General features: G+C 38.3%; 2 pseudogenes; both read right to left on the minus strand.

Annotated features, from left to right (window-relative positions):
- Window positions 1–5775: 5775 nt before the first annotated feature.
- Window positions 5776–6135, minus strand: LOC122750773 (annotated as a pseudogene).
- Window positions 6136–18717: 12582 nt separating this feature from the next.
- LOC122751353 lies at window positions 18718–19209 on the minus strand (annotated as a pseudogene).
- Between the last annotated feature and the right edge of the window lie 2007 nt (window positions 19210–21216).

The following is a 21216-nucleotide window of genomic DNA, read 5'->3' on the forward strand; positions in this document are numbered from 1 at the left end:
AAATTCTTAACCCAAATTTTACAGTGAGATACTGTAAACACTCCATAAAAGAAAAAGAAAAAAATCCAAACTTCTTCTCTGGTATGAAGGAAGGACCAAAAGATTTTATGTGGATTTTCCAGATCATGAGGTGGGGTTGGAGGGTGCAGGGCAAGCCCTAACCCCATGATATGGAAGGAATAACTGTAGATACTCATTGACTGGGAAATGGCCAAAAAACGATACATGAATATAATTGAATGTAGTATGCTATAAGAAATTATGACTGTGAAGAATTCAGAGAAATAATACTACGAACTGATTTACAATGAAGCAAATAAGAACACACACACACAACAACAACAACAACAACAACAACAACATTGTAAATGTAGTAACAACAACCAAAAAGATAAACTTAAATGCTGAGTGAATTATAATGGTCATCTATAGCAATGAGATGAGAAAATGCACTATTCTGCTTTCTTTTCAAAGGTGGGGGACTGTAACAAAACTGTCAGATTCATTGTGTTAGGCTTGCTTGTCGGCTAGTTTTACTGACCTGATTTTTTCTGTCATTATTTTCTTGTTTTACTGTTACAAGTAAAATGTTTTACTATCACCCATGTAGCTCACTGGAGGAGTATATCAGAAAATGAACATAATGTAAAATATATATCAATAATTTAAAAAATTAATTAATATAACCTTATATTTATTGTAAATTTATTGTCACAAAATTAAAATTAAAAATATTTAAACAAATATAAATAAAAAGACAAATAGGTATATTCTCCTGAGGACCAGTCTAGAGAAGTTTTAAAAGAATCACCACCAGATTGGCTACAGGATAATGGATTTTTCAGCTACAGGGAATTTTAAAGACTTTTTTTACTAAGTAATAGAAGGGTTGAGAAAGTAACTACAGTCAGAAAATTCTAGACCCTTTAAATATTGAAGTAATTTGTTAAAGAGAATTCAAGGTCTCTTCTTCCTGAGGAGGTGATAACAAGAACAACAGGGTGGCGCAGTGGATAGAGCACCGGCCCTGGAGTCAGGAGTACCTGAGTTCAAATCTGGCCTCAGACACTTAACACTTACTAGCTGTGTGACCCTGGGCAAGTCACTTAACCCCAATTGCCTTACCAAAAAAACAAAACAAGAACAAGAACAATAACAACAAAAAAGCTAATATTATAAGGTTTACAAAGTATTTTACAAATATTATCTTATATGATCCTCCAACAACCCTGGGAGGTATTATTATTATCTTCATTTTACAGATAAGGAAGCTGAGGCAGAGAGAGGTTACATGATTTTCCCAGTGTTATACAACTGGCAAGTTCCTGAGACAGAATTTCAATCCAAGTCTTTCTGATTCCAATTCCACGCTCTCCATCCTCTACAGAATTAAAATTCTCCTAGTAGTAGGGTAGGACTCAGATGGCTTTTTACATCATTACTTATAGATATCACTACATTATATTTTACAACACAACCAAAAGTAGTTCACTTCTCTTTAAAATAGGAATGCTACTTTTTTTGTGATACCAAAGTAAAATAAAAAAGAGAGATAATGACAAGAAAATGGTTGTTCATCAACTAGGGGATGGATGGGGGAAGGGGGAATGTGGTATATGAATGTAATGGAATAATGAACCATAGGAAGTGAACCATATGAGGAATTCTGAAAAACATGGGAAGATTTGTAGGGGCTGATGGAGAGGGAAGTAAACAAAGCTTGGCCCCCAAAAAAAAGCAGTCTCTCCCTCCTCTTGGTAGAATAGTAGGAGACTGTGTACAGGATGTTGCATACATTGTCAGACAGGGTCACTCAATTGGTTTTGCTTGCTTCTCTGTTTTAAAAGAGAAAAACTGCGTGTGTGTGTGTGTGTGTGTGTGTGTGTGTGTGTGTGTGTGTGTGTGTGTATGCGCAAGCTCGCACATATGCATTGCGAGGGTGGGGTGGGGAAGTAACTGTGATGTAAAAACAAAAGGCATACATTAAAAGCAATTTTAAAAATAACAAGTCCCTCTACTAAGGCCCAAATGCTAATCCAAGATCCAGCAGTAAGCCATTAGGTCAAAAATCCTCAACTGAATGTTACACTTTTGCTGCTTTTCAGATGAGGAAGCTATTCTTACATATTTATGTGTTCCATTGCTTTTTTTTTTTAAACAAACATTTATTTTATTTTTTACAGTTACATGTAAGGACAGTTTTCAACATTCATTTTCATAAGATTTAGAGTTCCAAATTTTTCTCTCTCCCTCTCTTTCCTCCCCCATCCACAAGACAGCAAACTATCTGATATAGGTTATATATGTACAATCCACAAGTGCTCTTTTTATCAGTTCTTTCTATGGGGGTGGATAGTAAGCTTCATTATTAGTCCCTTGGGATTGTCTTCGATCATTGCTCATTGAACAATATTGCTGTCACTGTGTACAATGTCCTCCCAGTTCTGCTTACTTCACTATATATCAGTTCATGAGTCTTTCCAGATTTTTCTGGGATCATCCTGTTTGTCATTTCCTATAGCACAATACCATTCCACCACAATCATATGCCACAGCTTCTTCAGTCATTCCTCAGTTGAAGGACATTCCCTTGATTCCCAATTCTTAGCCACCACAAAGAGTTGCTATAAATATTTTTGTACAATTTTCCCCCTTTTCCCTTTTTCATGATTACTATTGCTAACTGTTTCCCTCCATCCTATTCCCTTCCCCATGATATTTACTCTATTATCTATCTTCTTTCACCTTATCCCTCTTCAAAAGGGATTTGCTTCTGTCTGTCCTCTCCCCCAGTCTGCCCTCCCTTCTTTTGCCCCTCTCTCTTTATCCCCTTCCCCTCTTATTTTCCTGAAGGGTTAGATAGATTACTCCACCCAATTGAGTGTGTATGTTATTCCCTCCTTGAGCCAATTCTGATGAGATTAAGGTCTTTGAGACAATTCTGATGAGTGTTAGGCTCATTTACTGCCCAGATTAAATAGATTACTCCACCCAGTTGGGTGTGTGTCTTAATCCCTCCTTGAGGCAACTCTGATGAGATTAAGGTCTTTGAGCCTGTTCTGATGAGTATAAAGTTCATTTACTGCCCTGCTTCTTCCCCATCTCTTCCCCCACTCCATAAGCCCTTTCCTGTTTCTTTCATGTGAGATTTTACCCCATGTAACCTCTGCCTTCCTCCTCCCCCAGTGCATTCCTCTCACTCCTCAATTTTACCCTAAAGATGTCATCATGGGGCAGCTAGGTGACACAGTGGACAAAGCATCCACCCCGGACCTAGGGGGACCCCAGCCGAAACCCAGCCTCAGACACAAGACAGTTGCTCACTGCACGACCCCAGCTATGTTCTCCAACTCTGATGATTTATGGTTCTCTAGCGTCTTGTACTTGAAAGTCAAATTTGCCATTCAGTTCATGTCTTTTCATCATGAATACCTGAAAGTCCTTTTTTTTCATTGAAGTCCCATTTTTTCCTCTGAAAGATTATAATCAGTTTTGCTGGATCCATGATACTTGGTTGTAATCCCAATTCCTTTGCCCTCTGGAATATCATATTTCATGCCCTCTGGTCCTTTAATGTAGAAGTTGCTAGATCTTGTGTTATCCTGAATGGGGATCCACAGTACTTGAATTCTTTCTTTTTGGCAGCTTGCAAAATATTTTCTCCTTGACCTGGGAGCTCTGGAATTTGACTATAATATTCCTGTGTAACGATTGGAATAACGCCACCTGCTGGATACTTACTGTAGAAGAGTTCTGCCCATGAAGCGAAGGTCTTTGAGGGCAAGACCAGGAGTCAGGAAGTGACGCGGACTGGTGGGAGGAGGAAGGAAGAGACTGGCGCTGACTCTGGGGCTCTTTCCTTTGGACTCTGGTGGAGAGCGGAGCTAGAAATGTGCTCTCCCTTTAATAGATAGGAATCTAGGCCTTTCTCTCTCTCTTTACCAAATTCTTATTCTCCTTAATAAATGCTTAAAAGTCTAACTCTTGCTAAAGCTTGTAATTGATTGGCGACCACTCATTAGATATTTTAGACAGTTTAGCTAGAATTTTAGCCCTTAACAGATGGCGACCACTCTGTTAAGGGCTAAAATTCTAGCTAAACTGTCTAAAATATCTAATGAGTGGTCGCCAATCAATTACAAGCTTTAGCAAGAGTTAGACTTTTAAGCATTTATTAAGGAGAATAAGAATTTGGTAAAGAGAGAGAGAAAGGCCTAGATTCCTATCTATTAAAGGGAGAGCACATTTCTAGCTCCGCTCTCCACCAGAGTCCAAAGGAAAGAGCCCCAGAGTCAGCGCCAGTCTCTTCCTTCCTCCTCCCACCAGTCCGCGTCACTTCCTGACTCCTGGTCTTGCCCTCAAAGACCTTCGCTTCATGGGCAGAACTCTTCTACAGTAAGTATCCAGCAGGTGGCGTTATTCCAATCGTTACACCTGGAAGTTTTCCTTTGGGTATTTCTTTCAGGAGGTGATTGGTGGATTCTTTCAATTTCTATTTTACCTTCTGCTTCTAGAATATCAGGGTAATTTTCCCTGACAATTTCTTGGAAGATGATGTCTAAACTCTTTCTTTGATCATGGCTTTCCAGAAGACCAATAATTTTCAAATTATCTGTCCTGGATCTATATTCCAGGTAAGCAGTTTTTCCAAGAAGATATTTTACATTGCCCTCTATTTTTTTATTCATTTGGATTTGCTTTATTGTGTCTTGGTTTCTCGCAAAGTCACTAGCTCCCATTTGTTCAATCCTAATTCTTAGACAATTATTTTCATCAGAGAGCTTTTCCATTTGGATTTTCAAGCTATAGACTTTTTTCTCATGTCTTTCCTGTATCACCCTCATTTCTCTTTCCATTTTTTCCTCTACCTCTTTAACTTTATCTTCAAAGTCCTTTTTGAGTGCCTCTATGGCCCAAGACCAGTTAAGATTTTTCTTGGAAGCTTTAGATATAGGGGCCCTGATGTTGACATCTTCCTCTGAGGGTGCATCTTGATCTTCCTTGTCACTAAAGAAACTTTCTATGGTCCTCACCTTTCTCTGTCTGCTCATCTTGCCTTTCTTTTACTTGACTTTTAGCTCCTTAAAGTGGGGCACTATTTCCAGGTTGCACTATCCCAAACTTCAGGAGGTCCCAGGTGGTATGATTTAAGGAGGAGTAGGTTCTTCACTCAACTGGCCTGTTCCCTGGTCCATAGATGACCCCAGACCAACTTGCTAATCAACCAGCTTTGTGTGCTGTGGTTGTCAGCTCTGACAAGCCTGTGCCCCTCTCCCACCTAGGCCATTGCTCCTTAGCCTACCTCCTGGTTCCTATCAGGGGTGAAAAACCCAAGTTCTGCCTCAGCACCAGCATAGACCCCTGTAATCTCCCCCCTGCCAAGGGCTCATCCCTCTCACCAGACTGTGAGTTTAGTTCCAGATGACACTGGTACTGCAACTGATTCAGAGGCTCTGGCAAGGCCTTTCTGGGATTGGATCTGTGTCAGCATAACTGTGGGGTTGGGATCCACTCATGTCTCAGCACAGAAGCTCCCTCCTTCCCACCTTCCAAGCTGTCTTTGGTAGAAAATTATCTCAGCTCATTCTTCTGTGGATTTTGCTGCTCCAGGAATTGTCCTATAGCATTATGTGGATATTTTTTGGAGTGATCATGTCATGAATTCGAGAGCTCACTGCCTTTCCTCTGCCATCTTGGCTCTGCCTTGGAAGAGCCACAACCTTCCATTGCTTTTTTTTTTTTAGTTGCAATCAATTTATTAAAAGAGATGATTGATTAGGCATCTGCAATGGTGACGTCAACTTCTACACCTGGTTCAATGCTGATAGAAGTGATCTGCTTCACTATTTCAGAAGGACTGTGCAAATCAATAAGATGTTTGTGGATTCTCGTCTGGAAGTGATCCCAAGTCTTAGAACCTTCACCTCAAGGAGTTTTTCTAGTTGTAATTTGAAGTGTCTTGATGAACATTTGAACAGGTCCCTTCGCTTTCAAGTTCTTTTCTTTAGCTCCTCTAATCAGTTCAGCACATACCTCCTCGAGTGACTTCATGCTACAGCTAGTGAGGGTGATCCGGATCTGGTGAATGGCCACTTCGGGCTCCATAAGCATCTTGCTGGTGTCCTTGAATGCCATGCAGTGGAGCAGCTTCCTGACTGGCTTATTCCTTGGTGAAAGTGAACAGCAGTGAGTCAGGAGGAGGAGAGGCAGGAACTCCCTTCCATTTCCTTTTTTTTTTTTTGTGAGGCAATTGGGGTTAGGTGACTTGCCTAGGGTCATACAGCTAGTAAGTGTCAAGTGTCTGAGGCCGGATTTGAACTCAGGTTCTCCTGAATCCAGGGCTGGTGCTCTATCCACTGTGCCACTTAGCTGCCCCCTTCCATTGCTTTTTAAATCAACCCTTTATCTTTCTTGGACTCTCACCTGTGGCTTCCAGAAGCTGTAGCATGTATAGCTGGCACACCCTGGTAAAACCGTTTTAACAGATGGACTAAACCAGACTGATGGTAACTGACAGACCTCAACCCCAGTGGTGAGTTAGGGGGATGTCTACTCCAAGCATGTAAAGACTTCCCCTAGTGGAATAGGCAGATGAGAACAATTTGTTCCAATGGCCATGGAGGCAGCTAAAGCAGGCTCTGTGGAGAACTTAGAGCTTCATCAGACATCAAAGATGCCAAAGTCAGCCACTGCACCCCAGCCATCTACAATCATCTTGACTTTTGTCCAGTCACAGGACTTCAATAATTTGGAAGAGAGGGTGAAACTGACAACTTTATACAATTCTGCCTCACTTAAATCCAATTCATGTGCAAGTCAAGATATCACCTGTGATGTCATTGATGCTTTTTGAGAATGAATGACAGACAATAATAACAGAAGCTCCTAGAAATGAAATCTATGCCATGACAACCCCTAGATCTCCTGATGACTCTTAGGGACTTGTCTCGATTCATGGTAGGTCAATATCACTGAGTCAATTATAATTTGGCTTGAATGATTGACTGACAATAGCCATGTTTTTTCCTATACTTTCCAGTGTTTTAATAGGAATGGCTGCTATATTTTGTCTAGAGCTTTTTTGCACTTACTGAAATAATCATATAATTTTTTTATTAATATGGTCAATTATATTTATTGTTTTCCTAATATTGAATCAGCCCTCCATTGCTAGGATAAATTGAGCCTGGTTATAGTGTATGGTCTTTGTGATGTATTGTTATAAAAGGAATTTCATAGGACCTTTAGTTTGTATAATGTTAGAATTAGTTTTTCTTTAAATATGTAATATAATTTGCTTTTAAATCCAACTGATCCTAGGTTGTTCCTTTTTTGGGAATTCATTTATAGCTGATACAATTTTATTTTCTGAGAGAAAGTTATTTAAATATTCTGTTTCTGGTTCTATAAATCTGAGAATTTAAAAATAACTTAGTAATTTTAATTATTTAATTAATTTTTATAAATGCTCATACATTTTATTTAGATGATCAGTTTTATTGGCATATAGTTGGGTGAAATAGCTCCTCATACATGCTTTTATTTTTCCCTCATTGGTTATAAATTCATCTCTTTTCATTTTTGATGCTGTTAATTTGTTTCTTTTTTCTTTTTTAAAAATAAAATTAGCTAACAAATATTTCATTGGGGGGAGGTTGTTTGTTTTAAAAAGCTCCTACTTTTATTTATTGGTTCAATTAGTTTTAATGTCAGTTTTATTAATCTCTCCTTTGATTTTTTGGATTTCTGTTCTGGTGCTTAATTGGGAGGAGTTAATTGTTTGGTTTTCTACTTTTTTAGTTCCATGCTGAATTTGTTGATCAGAAATTTCTCTCTTTTATTAATAAAAGAATGCATCTAGAGATTTTAAAAATCCCCTAATAACTGTTTTGTCTGCATCCCACAAATTTTAGTATGCTGTCTCATTATTTTTATCTTTAATGAAATTATTGATGATTTCTATTTTTCCTTTTAGCCACCCATTTTTAAGGATTAAGTTAGTTTCTAATTAATTTTAATACTTCAAAGGCCATTTACAAAATATAATTTATTGCATTATGTTCAGTAAAAGACACATTTAATAATTTTGTTTCCCTGCATTTGTCCACAGTTCTTTTTAGCAAAATGTAGTTTCCCTGTTTAATCTCCTTTGAATAGGTCTATTTTTGCCCTTGCTTTTGTTTGAAACCATGATTGCTATCCCTGACCTTTTTTCCACTCCTTAATTTAACTCTATGTGTTTAAAATATATTTCTTATTTTTTTGTTTAAAATATATTTCTTATTTTAAAAAGACATTGTTAGATTGTGATTTTATTTTATGTAAGGGAGATTTTATCTCACTCACAGTCAGTTTTGATTGCTAATTGTGTATCTCCTGTCATCTGATTCTCTTATACTTTTTCTTCTCTCTTTTTCCTGCCCCTTCTTTAGGAGTCTGTTTGGCTTCTGACAATTGTCTCCTTTAATCTATCCCTCCTCTTATTCCTTCCATTCCTCTAACCTTTTCCCCTTCTATTTCTTTATTGGGTAAAATATATTTCTATGCCCAACTGTGTATATATCCACTCTTTGTGCCTTAAATCATCTATTCAGCTCTGGTCTTTTCATCAGGAATTCATGGAAGTTCTCAACGTTATTAAAAGTCTGTTATTCCCCCTATAGGAATATATTCCATTTTGTTGAGTAAGTTATTCTTGGTTGTAAGCCTAGATATATTCTTTGCCTCCTGGAATATCACATTCCAAGCTCTCCACTCCTTTATAGTAGTGACTGTTAAATCTTGTTTAATCCTGGGGCAGCTAGGTGGTGCAGTGTAAAGCACCAGCCCTGGATTCAGGAGAACCTGAGTTCAAATCTGGCCTCAGACACTTGACACTTAATAGCTGTGTAACCCTGGGCAAGTCACTTTACCCTCATTGCCCCCCCCCCCCATCTTGTTTAATCCTGACTGTCACTCTATAGTACTTGAATTCTTTTTTCCTGTCCATTTGTAGTAGTTTTTCTTTGAAATGGAAGCTTTGGATTTTGACTATAATATTTCTAGAATTTTCATTTTGGGGGTTTCTTTCAGGAGGCTGAGTCTTTCAATTTCTACTTTGCCCTCTGGTTCTAAAATATCTGCAACATTTTCTTTTATGATTTCTTAAATTTCGAGGTCTGTATTCTTTTTTGTTTTGTTCATGGTTTTCAGGTTACTCCAATGATTCTTGATGTATCTCTCCTCAATTTGTTTTTCAGGTCAATTGTTTTTCTTATGAGATATTTCACCTTTGCTTCTATTTTTTCAGAATTTTGACAGTTTTGTTATTTCTTGGTGTCACATGAAGTCATTAGTTTGCATCTGAGTAATTCTAATTTTTTTGAGGGGCAATGAGGGTTAAATGACTTGCCCAAGGTCACACAGCTAGTAAGTGGAAAGCATCAGAGGTTGGATTTGAACTCAGGTCCTCATGAATCCAAGTCCAGTGCTTTATTCACTGTGCTACCTAGCTGCCCCAGTAATTCTAATTTTCAAGGAGTTATTTTCTTTAGAAATATTTTATACATCTTTTTCAAAGCTGTTAAAATAGCTATTTATCCACACAAGCAGTTTGTCTTGGACATGAAATAGTGATCATTAGATCTTCATATGAAATAGTGTTCTGAAAGCTTTGTCCTTATGTGTGACCTTGGATAAGTGTCTTAACTTCCCATGGTCTAAGTTTTTCTATTTGTAAAAAAAAAAAAAAGAAAAAGAAAAAAGAAAAGAGAAGAAAAGAAAAGAAAAGAAAAAAAGAAAAGAAAGGGTGAGGCTTAGACTGGATGGTTTCTAAAATCCTTTTCAGGTCTTAATCTATGATTCTATAACATACAGACTGAAATATGCTCTGATGGTGAAACTAAGACCATTGAACTTACTTTGACACCTGGGACATTCCAAGTAACCATCATCTAAATCATCTGCATATTGAGACAACTACTGGTTTACTTTAAAGCTGATCAAATAACCAGCTTCATTTTAACAGCAAAAACATTTGTTATTTCTCCACATGGGAAAAATTTTCAAGAAAAACGAATTACTATGTTTTCAAGGAAATGATGAAATTTAAGCAGATTTTCCCTAAGAAAAACATATTCCTACATAAAATAACCACTTGGTAAAAATTTAAATTATAACTTGAAAAAATGAGGAAACCTGTTAAACATAGAATGTCATGAATTCAGGCTAGGGGCAGGGATAAGATAAAGAAACCTCATTATCTCATTAACTTCCCCTAAAATTTCACTTGATTTTGTTTGATGGAATCTTTTCCTTGTAGAAAAAAAAATACACAAAAAGGCTATATCCTGTTTACAGTTCCACTTCAGCAGACTTCAAATTATTACCTAAGGCTGAGTGTATTAACTCTGTCTGTTGGCAAGAGAAGAACCCTCTCATGTTATATAATTATAGTTTAAGGAAACAGTAATGAAGAGGCATAACAGGCCCAGGCCTGTTTTCTGTTGTCTTGAGGCGTCGACAGCTAGTCTGTGGTTGTGGTCACTTTAAGTTTGAAAGAGAATCAGATTGCCATTCAAGACAATATTTGGAAGGAAGTTTACCATTCCTCATTTCACTCAGAGTGGGTAGAATGATTTGGGTGAGGCAAGATGGCTTCAGGAATGAATCCTGCTTGTGGGGATAATGTGGGATTGATAGTGTCACCATCCTGTGTTTGAAACCACCTGAAAAACATGGCACTGGGAATCTTGGGAACAGTAAGGTTTTCTGCCCTGCTATCTGCAGTAAAGGCTGCCTAACAGGCGAACATACAAGATAATATGAGGCTATAAAGCTAATTTAGAGAGGAATTCCTGTCATCACTTTCCTTCTTTTTAAAATTTTGTGTAGCTTTTCTGAACTGATAGCTAATAAATCCCTGGCTACAGAAAAGGACAATTAGGTGTCAGTACCATCATCACTGATGTCAGCAAACATTTAGGGAGAATCTATTACAAAAAAAAGACTCACTGTGTTGCAAAGTGAAAACTGTGTCTAATATTATTGCACCAGGAATAAAAATAACTATATGATTGGTAGTAGCAAAGGAGGGGAATAATAGTAACAACGAAGAATAAATCCACAAATCTCAAGTTTTAGCCAATAGTTTTCATCTTCTTTAAGGATAAACTTTTATTCTTTCTCATAGTAAGCCACAAAATCAATTGATTGCAAAATTGTCCCTACTGCAATTAGGTGGTCCAGTAGATAGAATGTTGGGCCTGGAGTTAGGAAAACTCATCACTCTGAATTCAAATCTGGCCTCAGGTACTTATTAGCTATGTAACCCTGGGCAAGTCCTTTAACCCTGTTTGCCTAAGTTTTCTCATCTGTAAAATGAGCTGGAGAAGGAAATGGCAAACCGCTCCAGAATCTTAGCCAAGAAAACCTGAATCGGGATCATGAAGAGTTGGACACAGCTAAAATGACTGAACAACAACAGCAACAATATTGTCCTGGGGATCAGGAAGACCTACATTTGAATCCCAGCTCTTCTATTGAGCACCAGCTTGACCTTGGAAAAGACACTCCCACTCTAGGAAACTTTGTTTCCCTATTTGTAAATTATGGGCTTCACCCAGATGGTCACTATGCTCCCGTCCAGAATTAACATTCTATAATCTATAGTTTAAGTTATGTAGTTTCTTTGGGCCTTGATTTTTCTTGTCTGTCAAATGGGGACATTGAGCTATACTGTACAATTAAAGGATCACAGATTTAGAACTGAAACCTTACAGGCTATCTAGTTACACACCACACTTGAGGAAAATGAGACATAGAGGGATTAAGTGACTTGTCCAAGGTCTCACAGGCAGCAAATGGCATAGCCAAGGACTGGAACTCAGGACCACCAACTCTACAAGCAGTGTGCCTTCTAGTATCTTTCTTCTACTATCTAAAACAATGGTTCTCAAACTTTTTGGTCTCAGGACCCTTTATACTCTTAACAATTATTGAGGTCCCCTAAGAGCTTTTGTTTATATGGATTATGTCCAGGGGAATGCTGGTTTAACGGCACTCTGCAAGAAAAATTGTGCATGTGAAATTTTTTTTGGTGGGGCAATGAGGGTTAAGTGACTTGCCCAGGGTCACACAGCTAGTGTTGAGTTTCTGAGGCTGGATTTGAACTCAGGTCCTCCTGAATCCAAGGCCAGTGCTTTATCCACTGCGCCACTTAGCTGCCCCACACATGAAATATTTTCAATCTGCATTATTAACATTTTTCTATCACTTTTTAAAATCTAAACAATCAAGAAAACAATAGCTCAAACCCCAATTTGTAGCACTTGCTGATTTCTCAGGTGACCATAGTCACACTAAACATCTAATAATCAGGTCTTATAAATATATGGGCCTGGGCTAAAACCATCTTATTTCATAATTCTGTTTCAGGGCCATAAGCTTCTACTCCCTAAATTAAAATAAAATTAGGTTTTTGCTTCCATGATCATCTTTTTTTATAGCCAGAAAGACCTGACTTTGTGACCTTGGACAAGTTGCTTAACCTCTCTGTCTCAGTTTCCTCAATTGTAAGATAGGAATAATATTAGCACCTGCCTTCCAGGGTCTTTGTGAGGATCAGATGAGATAATATTTGTAAAGCACTTAGCACAATGTCTGGCACATAGTAGGTGCTTAATAATTCAAGAAATTCAATTCCATAAACATTTATCAAGGGCTTACTATGTGCCAGGCACTGTGCTAAGGACTGTGAATATAAATAAGAAAAAGAAAGACAACACTCAAGAAGCTTACAATCTAATGGAGATAAAATCTAATTAATGCTTTTTTCCTTCCCTTCCCTAGAGGTAGAGTAGAACCAAGGAATAAAGGGAAAGGTTGGGTGATTCTGGCCAAAAGTTCTGGCTGCTGTGATAGGGAGGGCATAATGGATGAGGACATCCCAAGGTCACCAGTCAGTAGAACCCAGTTAATGAGTTAAAGTAAAGGACTAGGCAGTATGATATGGTGGAAAGATCACTGGAAGTAGAATTATAGGACAGTAAGACTTAGAGCTGGAAGAAAACATCATAGAGCTAATCACAACATCCTACAGTTAGACCTAGAAGGGACCTCAAATGTCAAAGACATTTAATTTTATTGATGAGGGAAATAAAGTCCACAGTTGCCTAAGTAATTTGCCAAAGGACACACTGTTAAGCCAAAAAACCTGGAGTTCGAATCCTAACTCTCACATATGTTGTTAATAATAATAGCTCACATACACGTATGAACTTTAAGGTTCATAGACTGTTCTACCCTTAACAACACAGCGAGATTGCACAAGTATTATATTGATTTTTACAAATGAAGAAACTAAGGCACTGTGAAATCGTATCATTTGTATTATATATATGAATGATATAATTTAAATATAATATAATATTATAACACAATATAATAATACAATAGTATTATACTGTATGATATAATATATCATATATAATATGATATGATATAATTTCTCAGAGCATACATACATATATATATATATATATATATATATATGACTTGTCCAGTCATTGAAATAGTAGATTCTACCCAGATCTCCTAATTCTCAGCCTTCCACTATAGCACACTAACTCTGACCATGTTAGAGCGAAAAGTTAACTTGATTAATCCATTCATTTAAGGAATAAAAGTCCAGGAAAAAGACAAAATCAGGTAATGGTCCAAGAATCAAGATGATCTCAACAGAGATGGTCCCAGGACCAAGGAGAGCTCCATCTGGACCCACTTCTAGAAAAGCCTAATGCCTTCTCTATAGGACAATCCTTTAAATACTTAAATGTGTAAAGATAACTAAGAGATTCTTTCACAGTTTTCCCCAGGCTCATTAATTCATTCATTCATTCAATCATTCATTCATTCATTCATTCATTCAACAACATTTATTCACCTACTATGTACCAGGGCCTGTAGGGATATATAGTATATGTTGGCCTGTAGGGATATATAGTATTGTAGAAGTAGGCTTCCAACAGTCGAGGACGACCATGGATCAGCACCTTGAAGAACCACAGGCCACAGTGTGGCTGTGCAGTACAATATGGGAGCTGCAGCTCCTGCTGCAACGAGGACATCGGAAAATGGCGCTCTCTGTTGCCCGTCGGTTCCTGTGTCTCATTTGTTTTTCTTCCTCCCGAGCTTGAAGGCTCATCTCAGCTGTGCGCAAGCTGCTCCTTAGTACTGAACTCCATTGGGCACGGTCCTTGGCCATCTCCTCCCAGCAGCCGGTGTCTATTCCCAGAGCCCTCAAGTCTCGCTTGCATACATCTCTGTAGTGAAGCTGGGGGTGTCCAGCAGGTCTTTGGCCTGAGGCTAACTCGACATAGAGTAGGTCTTTAGGAATGCACATGACCGAGCCAGAGCAGCTGTCTTTGTTTCAGTATCGTGTAGATGCTCGGAAGTTGCGTATGTTGGAGCACTTCTGTGTTGGTGATCCTATCTGAGCAAGATATGCCAAGGATGCACCGAAGGCAGTGCATATGGAAGCTGTTAAGCAAGACCAAGAAAAAAGATAGTCTTGGCCCTCAGGGAGCTTACATTCTATTGAAACAAAATACACAGAGATAAGTAAAAATAAAATAATTTCACTGGGTAGAGAAAGAGGTATTAGCAACCTAGGAAATCAGATTAGGTCTTCTACACAAAGTAACACAAACTGAGCCTTGAAGGAAACTAGAGATTCCATGAGGCAATTGACATGCCTAGGAATGATAGAGTTGGGACTGAAACTCAGTTTTTCTGAGTTTTTATCCAATACTCTTGCCACTGTACCAATACACTTTATAGGATTATATATTTAGTGCTGGAAGATCCTTAGAGGTCCTACAGTCTAATCCCCTCATTTGACTGATGAGAAAACTGAGACCCAAAGCAGTTTAAGTGACTTACCCAGGGTCATACAGCTAATTATGGTCTAAGGCATGATTTTAACTCAGGTCTTCCTGATAACAAGTGCAGGGCTCTATCCACTATACCACCTCTGCCTTTTCTGATACCTATTGTATATCCATAGGGGATTTTGTTTGTCATTTCCTCCAACCACTATCTCCTCCCTCAACAGAAATTACATTGAAGTTATATCCATGGAGTCAAAGTCACATCCTCTGAACTACAAGCATTCTGTAGATCCTTTCTTATTTCTCCCTTGTTTTTGATTACCATAGTGTAAACCTTATTTATCTCACAGGCTGGCATTTCCTGCATTTTTTTTCATTGGGGGAAGATAGGGAACAGTGAGAAACTGTATGTTCAGAGTAGTTGGATAAATTGCTGCCACAGCCCCAAGATGTACCTTGTCAAGGGAAATTGGTCTTTCCCTTCAGAAACCACCACCCATGACTGCCACCCTGCGGTGCCATGTTGTCTGGGCTGAAGCCTGGGGCACTTGGTTTACTTACACTGTATTCCTAACTGCACCCCCGCCCCAAAATTAGCATTAGTAAAGCTCAAGAAAAAGGTTACACATTAGAGGTTGAGAGTAAGGAGATGTTTGGAGAGACTCAACTTGGGTCAACTGGGAAGGGTCGGTCATTAGGATATTAATACCACTGCCTAAAGAACCATAAGAAAGGATTTATTGATTTTTCTTTTAAAAATTTTTTTTATTTTATTTGTGATATAAAATTATATTTTATACATATAATATACACAAAGATACATATATAACATATAATGCAAACTTTCTATGTTATTATTTCACCTTAAATATATTTTATTCTCTTAGCAGTTCTATGAAGTAGATTGGACACATATTGTTATGCCCATTTTCCCTATGGAAAACTGAGGTTCAGAAGCATCATGTTTGCCTAAGGCCATACAAGTAATGAATGTCAGACTCCAAATAGATTACATTTTTCCCCATAGAAAGTGGTTCCTCATCAAGCTGAAGGTCTAAGAACTTCAAGGTCAGTCACATACAGTAGCAAGTTGTGGGGGACCATCTCCTTGTCAAGGGGTCAGTCCACCAAATTTTCCAGCCACCTGTTGTGTGCCCATCATGGTGTCATAGGTACAATCAGTAATCATGAGGGAAGACATAAGAATCATGCCTTATTATTAAGCTGCCTTTGACCCAGTAATGCCCCAAGATGATTATGGGAAAAGAAAAGAACCTCCTATGTTTTACAATATTATGAGCAGCTCTTTGTGGTGGCAAAGAACTGGAAATTGCATGGATTTGAATCAATTGGGGAATGGTATGATTGTGATGAAATACTACTGTGCTATAAGAAATGATGAGCTCAATGATTTTAGAAAAAAAAAACATGGATAGAGCCCTTTAATGGTGCAAAGAATTCAAAATTGAGGAGATCCCCATCAACTGGAGAATGGCTGAACAAACTGTGGGATGAGATTGTGATGGAACACTATTGTACTGTAAGAAATGATGAGCAGTCAATTGGGGAATGGTTAAACAAGTTGTGGTATACGAATGTAATGGAATACTATTGTGCTATAAGAAATGATGAGCAAGAAGATTTCAGAGAAACCTGGAAGGACATACATGAACTGATGTTGAGTGAGAAGAGCAGAACCAGGAGAACATTGTACACAGTATCAGCAACATTGTGTGATGATAAACTGTGATAGACTTGGCTCTTCTTAGCAGTGCAATGATCCAAAACAATTTCAAAGAACTCATGATAGAAAATGTTCTCCACATCTAGAAAAAAGAACTGTGGATTCTGAATGCAGATTGAAACATACTATTTCTACTTTTGGACTGAGTTTTTGTTTGTTTGTTTGTTTTGGAGATTGTCCCCTTGAGCTCTGATTCTTCTTTTGCAATATGATTAATGCAGAAATATGTTTAACGTGATTGGGTTTTTTTTGTTGTTTTTTGGGGGGGTCGGGGCAATGAGGGTTAATTGACTTGACCAGGGTCACACAGCTAGTAAGTGTCAAGTGTCTAGGGGCAGCTAGGTGGCGCAGTGGATAGAGCACCGGCCCTGGATTCAGGAGGATCTGAGTTCAAATCCAGCCTCAGACACTTAACTAGCTGTGTGATCCTGGGCAAGTCACTTAACTCCAATTGCCTCACCAAAAAACCCACAAAACAAACAAAAAAGTGTCATGTCTGAAGTCAGATTTGAACTCAGGTCCTCCTGAATCCAGGGCCGGTGCTTTACCCACTGCACCACCTAGCTGCCCCTTGTTTAATGTGATTGTACATATATAACTTATATCAGATTGCTTTCCATCTTGGGGAGGGGAAAGGGAAGGGAGGGTGGGAGAAAAATTTGGAACTAAAAATCCTATGAAAACAAATGTTGAAAACTATCCTCACATTTAACTTGGAAATAATAAAATAATTTTATAAAAGAAAAGAAAAGAAAGAAATGATGAGCAAGATCCTCTCGGAAAAATCTGGAAAGACTTACATGAACTGATACAAAGTGAGATGTACTGTATACAAAGCAACAGCAATATTGCAAGATGATCAGCTGTGAATGACTTGGCTAATCTCAGCAGTGCAATGATCCAAGACAACTCTGAAGGATTTATGAAAAATGTGATCCATCTCCAGAGAAAGAATTGATGGTGTTTGAATGCAGATTTAAGCATATTTTTTTAGTTTCTTTTTCTTAAGTTTTTTTGTCTGTTTTCTTTCACAACCCAATGTGGAAATGTTTTGCATGACTACACATGTATAACTTATATTGAATTGCTTGTGTTCTTAAGGGGGAGGAGGGAAGGGAAGAAGAGAATTTGAAACACAAAGTTTTTAAAATGGACATTAAAATTGTTTTTTACATGTAACTGGAAAAGTAAAATTCTAAATAAATGAAAGCAATGACTTAAAACAAACAAACAAACAAAAACTCCATGGATAGGCTTGCACAAAAAAATGAAGAGAAAAGTGAGCAGAGCCAAGAGAACATTGTATACAGTAACAGCAATATTGTTTTATTTTGTTTTGGTTTTTGGTTTTTTGGGGGTTTTTTTGTGAGGTAATTGGGGTTAAGTGACTTGCCTAGGGTCACACACCTAGTAAGTGTTAAGTGTCTGAGGTCAAATTTGAACTCAGGTCCTCCTGACTCCAGGGCCAGTGCTCTATCTACTGCACCACCTAGCTGCCCCAGCAATATTGTTTTAAGAACAACTTTGAGGGAATAAGTGATTTTTACTATTATAAATACCCAAATTAACCACAAAGGACATATGAAGGAAGATACTATTTATATCCAGATAAAGAACTGATAAATAGAAGTATATATACATATATACATAAATATATACACACATATATGCATGTATTTGTATTTCAGATATATATACACACATATTTGTTTCTTTTTTTTTTTAAATTGTGGAAAACTTTTGCAAGTGGTTTTATTTACAATGTCAAGTTCCTTAAAGGGCAAGTCAGATAGCAAGAAAACTAAAGTTTAAAGCCGGACAATAACTAGACAAACTGCTTTACAAAATAAGAAAAAGAAAGCCCAAAATGGCACTTTCCATACAGAACCCACACAATTTCAGTTTTATTCAGTACTGGTTAAAACAGCCATAGGATTAGACTCTGGACTCAAAAAACACTACACATACAATGGAAACCATCAATATCCTGCTAATACAATGGATTTGCTGCTGCATTTGTCTAATATTAACAGTTATAAACAGAGCAGTGCAACTCGTTATTTGGAATGATCCTTACAGTGTTACAGTGTCAACAGGCACAAAACTTCACTTTTCTTCACACTGCTGGTTCTCTTTGCGTACCTGGGCTTCTTCCTCTTCAGTGAAGTCATTCTTGATATTGAATGCTTTGCTAATCTCTTCTGGAGTTTTTCCCTTGATCATATTCACAACAGTCTTTCATGTGACATCAAGCAAACCTTTAATGTCTAAGTAGTTTGCAGCCAGAGTAAGTTCAAAAAGGGTTCCCTGGTCAACTTTCAGGAATTCTTGGTCCGAAACAAGAATATCATCTGTTCTCTTCACTTTGTTCTCATCATCTTCAGGAGAAGGAGGATCATCTTTGTGGTGGGTGAACCACTGAATTACCTTTTTTTAAATTGCTGCATTAACATTTGGTAGAGGAACTGGATCATCATCCCCTTCATCATCCATTCCCAGATCTTCCAACAAGGTTTTGATAGTTACAGACTATTTTGCAATTTCAACATCAACTCCAAATATCTCTCCATCGGAGCTCTGCAACTTAATTGAAGGCATGGTTCCATATCCCTGGGGCCATGGTGGGCAAGCTGGCAGAGCCCAGAAGGCCGGGTGGGCTAAAGGGCAGATGAGGGAAAGGCCCCCATGCAACACAGAGTACCAAGACCACTCCACATATTTGTTTCTAATGGTAGCCATCTCAAGGATGGGGGGAGGGGGGACAGCTAGGTGGTGCAGTGGATAAAACACTGGCCCTAGATTCAGGAGGACCTGAGTTCAAATCTGACCTCAGACACTTGACATGTACTAGCTGTGTGACCCTGGGCAAGTCGCTTAACCTTCATTGTCCTTCTCCTCCCCAAAATGACAAAAGGGGGCAGCTAGGTGGCATAGTGGATAAAGCACTGGCCCTGGATTCAGGAGGACCTAAGTTCAGATTCGGCCTCAGAGACTTGATACTTACTAGCTGTGTGACCCTAGGCAAATCACTTAACCCTCATTGCCCCACAAAACCAAAAACAAAACAATTTTTTAAAAATCAGTTGCTCCCTGAGAGCTGCTTTCAGGCATAAAATTAGAGGGGCAGTTGGGTGGTGCAGTGGATAAAGCACCAGCCCTGAATACAGAAGGACCTGAGTTCAAATCCAGACTCAAACACTTCAAACACTAGCTGTGTGACCCTGGGCAAGTCACTTAACCCTCATTGCCCCACAAAAAAAAGGATGGGGGAAGGAGGGAAGAAAAAAAGGAAAAAAAGAAATTTACAAGATAATTTTATTATATATTTAAAAGGAATAGCAAGTTGCAGTTTTATGCACAACCATCTTTTTTATCATACTATGTTGTGAAAATACTTGTTTTACTCGACAAATTAAATTTTTAAAAAGAATTATGCCTTTGAGAAACATAATTTATAGCAGAGTTTGTATGAACACGTGAAAACCCCAAAGAACATAAGTCCTAGGAACATCCAGACTTGCACAACCAATTGCCACTAACTGGGAAGGTTAACTTGTCGCTGAGAGCATTAGCTCAGCCATAGTGCTCAATAATTTCCCCCCAAAGAGAGGTAAATGATATCCAATAGAACCATGCCCCAGGAAGCCAAATGGGGGGAGGGATTATCAAAAATAGAATGAAACTAGAGGGGAAGATCTGGTGGAGGGGAAGAATAAAGGCTTGACAACTGTTCAGAAAACCACATTATTTTCTTGGGCATAAATGTTTAGGAAGAGGACAGACAGATGCTTATCTATGTGAATGAAATGCCAAGCAGTGCAGAGGAGTTCTCCCAAACTATCACTTATGCCAGTCTAGTTCTCATCCCTGGGAAAAGGTTAAGAACATCTTGTGGGATGGTTAAAAGTGAATCATTCCCATTGCCGTCGCATCCTCCCCCAGATTCACCCTTGGGGAGCCAGCTGGTACTTTCAGGAGAAAAGTCCTAATCAGATACTTAGCACTGTGGTTTGTCTCCACTCCTGATTCCAGAAAAGCTTCTAAAAGCACAAATATTCTACCTAGCTCCTGCATTGGGCAGATTTAATTTGGAAACAAAGAAAACATTTCTCAAGATGAATATTACCACCAAGAGAAGAACTGGAATTCATCCTTTCAAAATTGGATGGATTGTTTTTTCTTCATCAGCCTGGAACCTCATGTTTGCTATCCTAAATGACTAATGGCAGGGGGATGGACCAGATGACTTCTCAAAATGAACTATAAATATTTACCAAATAAATACACACATGCTTATTCGGGAAGCAGAGTCTTGATTATTATCCAAACCAAACCTTAGAAGACTGTTTATATAAATCTAAATGTTCTTAGACACCAAAGACAGCTAGGTGGCGCAGTAGAGTGTCAGGTCTGGAGTCAAGAAGACGCATCTTCCCGAGTTCAAATATGGCCTCAGATATTTATGACCCTGGGCAAGTCATTTCACCCCGTTTGTCTCTGTTTCCTCATCTGTAATAATGAGCTGGAGAAGGAAATGGCAAACCACTCCAGTATCTTTGCCAAGAAAATCCCGGCCAGGGTCATGAAGAGTCAGACATGACTGAA

This window comes from Dromiciops gliroides, chromosome 3 (assembly GCF_019393635.1).
Source record: "Dromiciops gliroides isolate mDroGli1 chromosome 3, mDroGli1.pri, whole genome shotgun sequence".
Lineage (NCBI taxonomy): Eukaryota > Metazoa > Chordata > Mammalia > Microbiotheria > Microbiotheriidae > Dromiciops > Dromiciops gliroides.